The sequence below is a fragment of the Dipodomys spectabilis genome, unplaced genomic scaffold, assembly GCF_019054845.1.
Source record: "Dipodomys spectabilis isolate Male_0828 unplaced genomic scaffold, ASM1905484v1 ptg000611l, whole genome shotgun sequence".
In the NCBI taxonomy this organism is placed as follows: domain Eukaryota; kingdom Metazoa; phylum Chordata; class Mammalia; order Rodentia; family Heteromyidae; genus Dipodomys; species Dipodomys spectabilis.
The window spans coordinates 1,451,499-1,464,014 of record NW_024871288.1 but is presented as its reverse complement, the minus strand read 5'-3'; the positions used below and the strand labels follow the sequence as shown (position 1 = coordinate 1,464,014).

At 48.7% G+C, this 12,516-nt stretch overlaps 1 protein-coding gene across 1 annotated transcript in view; it reads left to right on the top strand.

The window, feature by feature from the left end:
* Positions 1 to 501: 501 nt before the first annotated feature.
* The window catches only part of Smad5 (SMAD family member 5), a 38,339-nt gene continuing 26,324 nt past the window's right edge, over positions 502 to 12,516 (top strand). Inside the window, exon 1 of the mRNA XM_042671313.1 lies at positions 502 to 532. The gene's annotated coding sequence lies outside the window, so the exon portion shown is untranslated. The remainder of the gene's footprint in view (positions 533 to 12,516) is intronic.

The following is a 12,516-nucleotide window of genomic DNA, read 5'->3' as shown; positions in this document are numbered from 1 at the left end:
CCCCGCCCCCTTGCCCCAGCGCGCCGGGGGGCTGGCTTCGAACCGCGGTCCGCAGGTCGCAGCCTGACAGGCGGCGGGCTCAGAAAAACAGAACCACACCACACCAGAGGGGGAAAAGCAAGAGAAAACGCGGACGCCATTTCAGCCCTCCGGGTTCGAGTTAGACAACCAGGAGGGGGAAAAGCAACCCAGCGGCCGGCGGCGATGCCTTCCGTTTCCGCCTCCCGCGCCCAGGCCCGGACACCCGGCTGACCGGAAGTCGGGGGAGCCCAGGCAGCGCGCGGGGAGGGGGGGGCTGCGAGGCCTCCTCGCGCCGCGCATGCGCAGCTCTTCCCTCCTCCTCTCTCTCTCTCTCTTTCTCCCCCGCCCCGTCATCCGGGTCCTGCGCGAGCGGGCGCCGTGCGCGTGTCCCGCGTCCGAGCTGCTCATCAAGTTGGCGCGCGCGGGGAGCGGCGGCGGCGGCGACGGCGCTGGAGGGGCGGGCGGGCGGGCGGGCGGGCGGGGGGGGCGAGCGCGCCCGGCCGGCGACGGGGTGAGTGACCGCGGCTGAGGTGGGCGCCGCCGCCGGGGGCCGGGGCGGAGGAGGAGGGCCCGGGGGTGCGGCCGGCCCGGGCGGGGCGGAGGCGGCCCCGGGGCCTGCGGGCGGGCGTGAGGCCTGCGTCCGGCACGGGGGGCGGCGCGGGGCCCGCGGGGCGGGAGCGGCCCGGCCTCCCCGCACCCCGCGCCTCCCAGCCCGGCCGCCCCGGGGCCCGCCCGGCTTTGTGTGGCCGGACAGACGGACCCCGCGGTGCGCGGGACACCCCGGGGCCGGCCGCGCCGCCCTGCCTCGCCCCGGGGGGGATCGGGGGCGGTGGGGGTGGGCTCCCAGCCCGGCCTCGATCTCCTCCTCCTCGGCCGCTGAGAACGCGCCAGCCCGCCCTTCTCACTGTTACTGTTACTGTTGTTGTTATTGTTGTTGTTGCGTCCAGGCGCAAGCCTGAGGTCACTCTTCCCGCCTTCTCCGTCCCCCCCTCTCGTCTTTTTTCAGCTCCTTCCGACTTCCAAAAAAAAAAAAAGTGTCCCGGAGTTGGGGAGGCGAAGCTTTGAAAACTTCCCTGTGGGCGCCTGGAGTCTGAGCATGCTCAGTAGGAAAACAGCATTAAAGACAAAATTTGGGTGTAAAAATAGAGAAAGTCCTGGGGGACCGGGAAGTCCAGGGGTGCAGGGGGGCGGGGGGGGGTGTCGTGTGGTTTGCCTGCTTCCTATCACCCGAGATGGCTGGCGTTGGGAGTGGAGGAGCCCCTGGCCACCCTGGAAACACCCTGGGCCAGCTCCTTATCTTGATGGTGTTTCCTGACCAGCTGGAGGGGCGTGTGTGTGTGTGTGTGTGTGTGTGTGTGTGTGTGTGTGCACGCACTGCTGGCTGCTTTGGCGTGTAAATGGGTGGGGTGCAAAGTCAATCTTGTTTACCCGATCTTCTCCGCCGAGTTAGTTCTGAAGTCCTCCTGCTGCCCGGCGGGGGCCTGACGGGTGCTCTCACCCAGCCACCGAGCTGGGCTGGGGTTAGGTGGTGGAGATGGGTTTGCTTGGCTTCAGCCAGTGAGAGAAAAGGGTGGCCAGGGTCTTTGTTTTTGAAGAAGAGCAGTGCTTGAGTTTCCTTGGAGTGTCTGATTGACCCCCCCCCCCCCCAAAGGAATTAGTTTTTGTATTTATTGCTTTTGAAAGCTGAAAGGCTGAACACGCTGAGTAGATTTGGTAACACTCCAAATACCCTTTTTTTTTTTTCCCCAACATTTCTGGTCAGGTGCCAGTGTGGTAGTTAGTGTCTGTTGTGGGAAAACGCTTAGTGTGCACTTACTGTGACAGGTTCACACGTACTGGTATGAGTATTGTTAGGAAGTTATTCTATTCCAGATCCTGTGAGGAGTTACCTGTGGATTTGTGACAAATCATTTTGCGTTCTTTTATCCTTTTGATAACCTTGTTTTTCCTCTAAAGACAACCTTTGGGGGTAATAAAAGTACAAAACATCTCAGTGGCAACCAAAACCGAACCTTCCTAATGAGTATGATGACATATTTTTTACATTGAATTTCTGCTTCTGATTATCCCCAGGGCCGTCCTCCTCCTCAGTCCTTTTCACTTGATTCCTCTTACCTCTGCAGCTGCTAGTAAGTCTTTGTTACAAAGACACTTCTCATTGGTGATTGCATTCCTCGTGGATCTTAGCTGAAACAGGCAGTAAAGTCTAGAAGGGCTTCCCCAGCTTTTTAATTTTTTTTCCCCTTGTGCAGGGCTTAGACTTGGATAGCGCTGTGCTGCTGCCGACTGACCTGCAGGCCTAGCCCCTTGTGACATTAGTAATGCATCCATGTGACCGCATGTAGTTGAGAGAGAGAGAGTGGGCAGCACAGTAGGAAAACAGCACAAGATACATTCATAGGCCCTGTACAGGTCTGTTATGTTAGTATTATCTGCTTGTCTGGTTTAGGGCAGTAGGTGCCACAGAAATGGGTAGATGGCCGTGTGTTGCCTTTCCCCTCTGGCAAAGTCAGCTATTAATTTCAGTGGGAGACAGTGGCAGAATGTTGCTCCTAATGAGGTTGGAAATCAGTTTGTTGTTTACTGTTGGTTATGTAACTTGTTGCTAGGAGTATTATTAAAAGTTGCATTCTGTAGCAAGGTAGAAAGGTAAGAGAATTCTGCTTACCCTCTCTCCTGGGTTTTAATTCTTGGCTGAACCTGCAGGCACGTTAGACTGCAACCATAATTATACCTGGGCAGCCTGTCTGTTTCCTGTGTTCATCATGAACCCAAACATTATGATTTGCAGTGATGCTCTTTTTGTCCTTTGCATTCAGCAGAGGCAATGTGTTTTCCCTCCCTGACGAAAACAGATTTGGAACATATCAAATCAGAGACTTTAGTGTTTTGAAGACTAGAAAGTAATGTACCAATTTTTAAGTACATCTTAGTAACATACATTGAAATGCTATGTAAGAATCCATTTCATACATGGTCTCTGATTGTGTTTTATACATATTTTAATATTCCAAGTAGCTTATATACTCTTTGAATTAAGAAAAGTCTCCCTTGCTTTAATTACTTATCAGTATTTATTGCTACCAGACAGATAGATAGGTAGATCTGTATTTATATAGCAATATTGGTTCAGGCAGTGAGCTCACTACTGGGTGAATTTCAGAACCAGTGTGACTATACATTAGGATGTATAGGATCTTTATTTCCTTGGCTAATCAGTCTCTGGTGTTTTCTTTTAGAGGACCTGTGTTCCTGGTCTCTGTGCTTTTTGATAAGCACCTTGCACTTAAGGTGTTTAAGGCACTTCATATCAGTTGATATCAGGGGGTAAGAGACTTTAGAGCTTTTCCTTTGTTAGGAATGATTACCTCTGTCCATCTAGATACTCTGAAGAAAAGAATATCTAGGAAGGTCGGACACAAAAAGGCTGAGGTGTCCCGGTATAAAGTGCTTTCCTCTCGCCTACCCTCCCGCTGACCCATTATTGACGACATGTTTCTTCTCTTTCTACTTCCAAAGTTAGTAGAGTAATAGTACTTGGAAGGCTCAGCGCTGGGTTTTCTAGCTATTTACCGCCGGTGTATGCTCTGTACCTCTAACTGGACCTGTGAATCTGAAGGTATTTTCACCACATGGAGGGTCAAGATTTAGAACTTTTAATTAGATTTTTGTTTGGACCAGCTCAAGGTTACCTATTTTGATAGGCTTACTGTTTCACAACTTTGAAGGATGTAATTAAGAGGTTTTTAGGTTTTCCTTACCTAGCTTTGCTATGTCTGTGTGTTTTGTCATAGGTAGCTAGGTGGGAAAGTTGTGATTCAGTTCTAACAGGTGTTTTCAGTGGCTTTTCCCCTCGCCTTTCCTGTGTTTTACCTTGGTTGGGGTGATCTATTGGAAGGAGAAATTCCTTACTGAGGCAGCTCTTGTTGAGTTCATACTATGATGGGAATTCAGTTGTTAATTTACATAGGTTTTGCTTTTGATTCCTAATGTGGAAATGGATTGATCTGTGATGGTGAGATTGTAACAGATTTTTTCCCCCTTTTGGTTATACTGAAAGTAATGGACAAAAAAAAAAAAAAGTAAAAGAAATGAATAACATGGAAAACCTTCCTGTGTCCTTACCATGTTCTCAGAGCCTAACAGCTGGTGTTTGGGTGGAGGCTCACACTTCTCAGGTCTGATCTCACAGCATGCCTGGTGCTTTCCAGGCAAGCTTTGTTCACTTGTGTTTCCGTGGTGCGGTGAGATCTGCCGTGTGTCCTCCATGGGCGCCGCGTTACCTGAGAGCTTGTTGCTGCGGTTGGTGTGCTCCCTGGATGAGGGGTGCTGCAGAAGGCTTTCAAGGCCAGGCCTCTGGTTTTCCTCCCTTGTTCACATTTTCTGTCCACTTACGTGTCTCACTGGCCATTTCCCACTCTTTGGAGTGGAGGTACCCAGATCTGCACTCTACTCTGGTCTTCTCCGTGGGGGACTCGAACTCTGACCTCTGAGGCAGGTGCGCGTGAGGTGGAGCATGAGGGAGGATGGGGCGCACACTGCACACAGGTTAGCCTTTCCTGCTTGGAGACACACTTCACAGTGGACAGAACTCTGAGGACTGACCAGCATAGTGTCTGCTCCTGGGCCTACAAGCCTGTGCACGCACACACGCGCACATACTTGTGGTAGCAGCGTAGGAAATCTCGCAGCCTCTGTGGGAGTGAGTGCTACATCTAGATCCATGTCTGCTTAATTAGAGGACTTAGATGAGCAGGAGAAGCCTAGAGAGACATCAGAAACTGGGAAGCAGGAGTCTGGATGTGGGAGATAAAGTGTAGAGGCTTGTGTGGACAGAAAGAGAAGGCTGGCAAGAAGGTTATGCTGTGGTCTTAGCCCTGAGAACTTACGGTGCCTTTGGCAACTGGGAGTAACAGTTGAGGAAATAGGACTTGTTTCTCCGAATGGTAGTTGGAATGCTGATGTGATGGTGTCTCCTGTTCCTACAGAAAATAGGATCTCTGACTCAAGAATTGCTGTGTGCAAACATGCTTTCCGTCTCTGCCACCCTTCTGCAGTACTGCTGTGGTTTGCAAGTTGGAAGCTGTTTGATCCCTGCATTTAGGGTGGTGGGCATCTGTTCCTGCCCAGGGGTGGTGACTGCTCTGGGTGGTAGAACCACACGGGTCAGGGCCCTGGATGTGTGTGCAGGCAGTGGCTTGCTTCCCTTGCAGGCGGGGCCTCACGCAGCCTCTTGGTTCCCAAACCTGTGGCATAACCTGGGGCTCTGGTTGGAGGTGTGGGAGGTTGGCCAGCTTCCACCCTTCATGGAGCGGAAGCTTCAGAGATGTTCCTGAGGGATCTGCCCGGGCTCAGGAGATGGAGAGTGGAGGCAGCCCCTCGCCAGGGCAGACGCCCGGGAGATCTCGTTGTGGCTGACTGAGGGCTTTGGGGGAGATTTGGGAGATGTCTTTTATTTTGGGTTGAAGCAGTCAGATCAGAAAGTGAAGGGATTGTTTTTGTGGGTTTACTTGGAAGTCTGGGTATGAGCTGTGTCGAGGGGAGGATGTTGGAGGGTGGTTCGTGTGTGTCTGTGCAGTCAGAATGTCCTCCTTAAGATTTGAGTTTGGGTTGTTGATGTTAGCATGGCCTTACTTGAAATCAGAGCCTTATGATGCACAACAGTACTTTATTCTTATGTCTGCCATATATCAAAGTCAACTCCTGGTCTTCCTTTAGCCGCCTGTCAGCCATCCTGACAAATGCACTCTTCCAGCTGCTCAGGCTGACACCTCGGGATCATCCACTCCTCTGCTCTGGCACCCGTATCTCTCCCATCACGAATCCCAAAGGCTGTCAGACCTGCTGCTTCCCACCCCAGCCAGCCCTCCCTCTCACCTAGAGTCCTTCAGCTCCGAAGGAGCTTCACCCTTGCCCTCCCCCACCGCCTCCTCCCCTGCGCCAAACCTCCATTATTCTCAGCACACCTGCCAGGGTGATTCGCTAATCATGTAAATCAGCAAATGTTTCTTCACTGGCTTCTGCAGTGAGGCCATATTTTACCTGCTGTAAAGGCTGAGACCCTTCACGTCAGCCTGGCTGTCTTACATCTTGGCCCCATTCCTTGCTTGTCGGTACTCTCTTTATCCTCGGCTGTCAGTCATGCGTCCGCGGCCGCAGCTCCCTGCAGGAGTCAGGCAAGTGCTGTGCTTCCGCCTGCACCCAGAGGTAGGTTCATTTTGGGAGTGCGGAATTAGTGAAGTACAAAGAGAAAAGTATTCCTGATTCCATTCCCAGAGCTCCTTTCACAAGTTGTTTTTGTTTTTGTTTTGTTTTTGTTTTGGTGAGTCATGGGGCTTGAACTCTGGGCCTGGGCGCTGTCCCTCAGCTCTTCAGCTCAAGGCTAGCGCTCTACCACTTGAGCCACAGCGCCACTTCCAGCTTTTTCTGCTTATGTGGTGCTGAGGATTCAAATCCAGGGCCTCATACAGGCAAGGCAAACGCTCTATCACAGAGCCACCTTCCCAGCCCCACAAGTGTTGTTTTTATACATGGCTTTTTTTCAGTTCCTAAACAAGTATTTCTTGAGCATTTGTGCTATTGAGTATAAAGTAAAGAGGGAAAACATACAGGACTCATCTTTTATGCTTACATCCTTTTGGGGGAGACTGGATAGATAAATGTAGGAGTACAGATAGAGACACGGGGCACAGTATGCGTTTAATAGGGGAACTTCCCGAACCAGCATGGCCTGGGAAGATTTCCTGAAGAGGAGATGCTTGAACTGAGAAGCTGAGTGAGCCTGTGTGTGTGTGTGTGTGTGTGTGTGTGTGTGTGTGTGTGTGTGTGTGTGTGTGTTGCAGGGAGGGGTTGTCTCTTTAAAAATTTAGCTTTTTGCCGTGCCAGGGATTAAATCTGGGGTCTCATGCATGCAAGGCAAGCAGTGCACATCTACACTACATCACCAGGTCCCTCCCACGGGGTCTTCATTTGGCAAGGTTTTCATCGAAGACCAAGGAATGCCTACGTGATGTTTGGGTTCTTGTTGTCTGCAGATGGCAGCTTTCAGAATTTCAGAAACCTGACAGATTTCTAAATTTTATTGCTCTGGTTTTCTTTCCAGCACTGACTTCATTTCTCTAGGAAATCACAAAAGACATCAGTTAAAGGGGCATTAAGCAGGTCTTTGTAAGCCAGAATCAAACTATAAACCTAATTTCTAAAGCCTTCTTAACACTGGGTGTAAAATTAACCCATGTTCCTGTCTGTCCAGTTATTGGTCTTCTACTGCGGTTCATTCTCTCCCCACCCATCCTTCCTGCCTTGTCTTTCTGGCGTATCATATGGAAATACATTTAGGGTGAAATTAGATAATATGCCAAATGGCTTGTGAACCTTTTTATAGCACTTTCTGTTTCCTTCCTTTCCCTATTATTTTCCAAAATCTGAGAGTGTGGGTAGTGTCTCGTAAATCTAGCTTGTGGCTACCATGGAGTGTTTGATGAATAGTAGGCTCTCAATCAATTTTAATCAAAATGTTCCATATGTCTCTTTTCTGTCTTTACCTATTCAGTGTGCCAAAGTCCTGGTGTATGGTGTGTGCATGCACACACAAATTCTGGGGCTTGAACTCAGGCCTGGGTACTGTCCCTTAGCTTTTATACCCAAGTCTAGTGCTCTATCACTTGAGCCACAGATCCACTTCCAGCTTTTTGGTGGTTAATTGTAGATCAGAGTCACACAGACTTTCTTGACCAGACTAGCTTTGAATTGCAATCTGCAGATCTCAGTCTCCTGCGTTGTAAGGTGACAGGCATGAGCCACATGTTCGCAGCATGCTAAGGATATTCTTACTGTGTGCTTGCAACCATACTTCCCATTTACCCTCTCTGCCCACCTAATTAGCCTATTATTTGGTCCTGTTTTGTTGCCATTCTTGTCTTCTCTAAGTAAGTCTTAGAACATAACTTTCTGTTGAGCTAGAACTCTGTACTACACACAGAACTCCTTCAAGTATTCGGAGTCCTTAGCTCTGTCTTCAGTACTACGTATTCCCTTACTTACTCTGTGCTATCTTTCTTGGTTTCACAATCCAGCTGGCTGAGTGTCTCTTCCCGACCGCCTTTTGGCTTACTGATTCTTGCTTTATCCAGTCCTTTCTTACAAAGTGAACTGAGGGTTGTAGATTGTTATATTGCTGTTTGGTATTACTCTCAGAGTTTGTGCTGGTATGACCAGCACTCATCCGAGCCTCATCAGTAAGGCTTTTAATTCCATGCAGTGTGTTTGTGTTGGGAGGTGGGACAGAACATAAGAGTTTATCTGAGCTAGATATTCTTGTTACTTGCTCAGCCATATTCACAAGAATATAATACTTTCATTTTTCCTTTCCCACTTTAAAATTACAATGGCATAATTCCTTTTCCTCCTTCCGTTTATGGCCTCCCAAGTGGTTCTGAGTTTGCAAGAGTTTCATCGCTCCCCTGTAACTGTGCTGCACTACCGATGGGAACTGACTTACCTGACTGTCCTGTGTTTTTTTCCTAATGAGTTTAGATTTGGGAAATTCTGTGGGTTTTAAGCTGTAGAGTGTCTTTCTTAGGCCCTGTGCTTTTTGTTGTATTAAGTTCTTGGTTAGTCCTTTATGAAACCAGTGTAATAAGACTTGGCTGTAAAGAAAAGGGATCAGTTTGACACTGGTCTAAAAAATTGGTTTAATAGGGCTTCAGAGCAAACAAAACAAAACAAAAAAACCCACCAGAACTTGTAATGGATTCTGGATTATGCAGTTGAAAGGAAATTTTAACATCTATAAATGACTTTCACAATAGCTTTTTTTGGAGATGTATTACAAAAGAAAATAACTTGAGGACTTAAGTTCTTTGAAGCCTACTGTCTTTGGGTTTTCTTAATAGCTAAATATATCACCTCTTAAGCATAACAAATACAGCGCGCCCAGTGGAGCTTATGCTAGGTGATCTGGTGTGCTGCCGCCCGCCCGGGTGCAGATAGAACCCCTTGAAGCCTGTTTTTTAGGGGTTTGTTTGCTTCGGTTTAGGGCATTGTCTGTGAAAGTCAAGGCTTCCTGCAAATTATACCTCTAAGCTTTTTAAAAGATTTTGTTGATTCCCACAAGACACTATATTGGAAATGAACTTTACAACATGGGGGAGGGGGAGGAGTGAGAGGAGGGAGGGAAAGGATAGTGGGAGAGCAGCAAAGGGGGGCCGATGCTCCAAGACATGTGCGCATTACTCAGGTCATGCGAACCCCTTGTTCGGCATCTTTACAGTAAAATAAAATTTAAAAAAAGACTTTGCGTGCTGGACCTGGGCCTTGAACTTGTTTTCTTGCTCATGACCCGGGCTCTTCTGTTTGGGTCTGGCCTTTAGCCCTGCATTTTGATTCGTAAAACTTCAGGTGTCAGCCTCCTGAGTAGCTAGCGTTATGGGGCGTGAGCCACTGGTGCCTGGCTTGAATGGTCCTCTTTTTGATACCAGGCTAAGGACTTACTAGGTGATAGCCAAGTGTCCCCAAAACCAAAAGCCAGGAGTTGGCAAAGCTGTGAGGAATGCAAAAACAAAGAAGAGTCAAGGAAGAACAAAAGAAGAGGACAGCAGGGAGCGGGAAGCTGTGGGGAGCATCCGGAAGGAGCTGCGCTGGGGAAAGAAGAAACAGCTGCTCCATCTTTCCCCTCACAAGTGCGTTCAGATCCGGACGCCCTATCCCTAAGAGTCAGTGACTTTGGAGTTGCCCTTGTTCTGGGTGGCAGTTTGATATAATTGTCATTGTACACACATACATCTGTACTGTTACTGTCATCTGAGTCTCTTTATGTTCACTAAAACTACTCATGCTGAGTATTTACCACTCAAAATCTTGCAGATTTATAGTTTCTCATATGCTCTGAGAAATAATTAAGAAAGCATCAGTATCGAAAGGTTCAGTTTGGGTGTCAGTGGCCTGAAAGCCCTGAGTTACATTGGAACATTCTGGAGACCTCTACGGTCTTTTTGGGAGAAGGACACTGTGGTGAAAAATTAATAGGATAAAAAAGCATTAGATGGTAATTTAATTTGTAGTATATTCTTCGATCAAGGTTCATTAAGTGACATGGTTCTTTTTTGTTGTTGGTGGTGGTCGTGGGGCTTGAACTCTGGGCCCGGGCTCTGTCCCTCAACTCTTCAGCTCAAGGCCAGCGTTCTACCACTTGAGCCACAGCGCCACTTCTGGTTTTCTGGTAATTTATTGGAGAGAAGAGTCTCATTGGCTTTCCTGCCCTGGCTGGCTTTGAACTGTGATCCTTAGATCTCAGCCACCTGAGTAGTTAGGATGACAGGCGTGAGCCACTGACGCCTGGCTTAGTGATATGGTTCTTAAAGCAGGTAGTTGGTTTGTGGATTTGTTGAAGTACTGCAGCTATATATTTAAAGTCTGCTAAAATTTCAGGATTAATACAACAATTGTACCTGTAGTTGTCCTTTACTGAGCAGGAACGATGCACTGAAGTAGGTTTTCTCATTTAAATCTCAGACTTAACATAGGAAGAGTGAACATTTTAGGTTACAGAGTGTTTAATTCACATTTTAACCCAAATACATTAGACTTTAAATCTTGTGTTTTTATTGTTGGTGGTGGTGGGCTGTGTGTGTGTGTGTGCGCGCGTGCGTGCGTTCCCTACTGACTTTGGGAGCTGTTTTTTGGTTTTGTTCCATTCCAGGTTTCTTCTGGAGATAAAGGTGTGAGACAGTCTTTTGTTGTTGGTAACACAGTGCTCTAATAAACACACTCTTTGAACCTTCCCTAACCGAAGTTAGGTAATCACTTGGTGGAGTGGGTGGGGAGGTAGGGGAAGGTTCACTGATTGGAGAGCTGGACCTGTGCTCGCTCCTGGGAGGGGTATAATGAGGTCCTTGGTGGTTTTGTCAGCTTGCAGTAGCCACACACTTGGGCCTTCCAGGGAAGTGGACACGAATACATCTGTCTGCTGGAATGGTAGCCGCACATTCTTATCTCCAAGGGGACGGGAAGCCCTGCTCTTGGAACCTTTGCAGACTCAGGCCTATATGTGTTCATGTATATCATTTAACATAGTCTTTATAATGAAATCTTAAGTTTTGTGAATCCCTCTAGCAAATTAGTTAAACTCTGGAAACACAGGAACAAAAAGACCAGTGGGTTTGCAGTTGGCAGGAGGAGAGAAGTCTGGAGGGGGGTGGGTGGGAGGGGGAGAGCAGGGGGTGGTGGGGGGCGTCTTGTGGGCCTGAGCCTTCAGCCTGTGAGAGCCGGCTCTCTCCAGGGAGAGGCAGAAGGGAGTTGGAAGTCATGTAGGTGGTATCCACTGTAGATCTCACCCGTGGCGTGACACCACACTTTGTTCTTTACTGTTGAAGAATACAATTATATGTCTGTCGTAGTATGGTAGCTGTATATTTTTAAGAGAGGGTATTTAAGGGAAAGAACATTTCTTGGTAGGAAACTTGGGATAGGAGTGTGAGTTCAGGAGTTGGACTACTGAGACTCGCTTAATTCCTAGCTCACTTGCTTCTGCCTGCCTGCCTGCCTGCCTGCCTGCCTGCCTGCCTGCCTGCCTGTCTGTCTGTCTGCCTGTCTGTCTTTTCTATCTCTTACCCCATCTCCTTCTCACTAAATGTGAGGTCCCTCCTAATTCAGAATGAGGGAATCCTATATGAATGGGTAGACAATTTTTTTTTTGTCAGTTGTGGACCTTGAACTCTGGACTTGGGCACTGTCCCTGCGCTCTTCAGCTCAAGGCCAGCACTCTACTGCTTGAGCCACAGCACCACTTCTGGTTTTCTAGTGCCTTTTTTAAAATTGGAGATAAGAGTCTCACGGACTTGGCGGCTGGCTTTGAACTGTGATCCTCAGATCTCAGCCCCCTGAGTAGCTAGGATGACAGGCGTGAGCCACCAGTGCCTGGCTAGACTTAATTTTTTTATGAAATAATTTGATAGTGTGACGTGCTTCTGTTTGACACAGCGTTTGTATCTAAGGTTTTCCCCCTCCCTAACCTCTGCAAAAAACATAAAAAGGATTTCTGTTAAGCCTTGGTTTTGACTACCATAAAAAATAGCTTGCTCTGGAGGAGTGGTAAGCATGCTGGGCCGCAGCCCTGACCGGGGCTGGTGTAAATTCAGAGGCCCATCTTCCTGTGATGCTCCTCTCAGCAAGAAACTGGAACCTTGTCCCTGGGAGCAGCTTCAGAAGGAAGTCAGCACAGGCACCCCATTCTCCACAGGTGTCTCCGAGTTCATTGGAATAGCTGCTGCTGCACCTTCTGTGGCTGTGTGATGACAAGAATACCCCTGCATTTCTGTGCTGCTCCACACAGGCCCTGGGGCAAGCCTGCGGGCCGCCAGGCCTGCCCTGCCCTGGCCTGTCACCATCAGAGAAGCCGCAGAGCCACACCATTCGGCCGTTTGTTGACTGACTGGCTCATCTACACCTGTGGCCTCTACCTGGTTGCTCAGCTGATTGATCGCACTGAGACTGTGT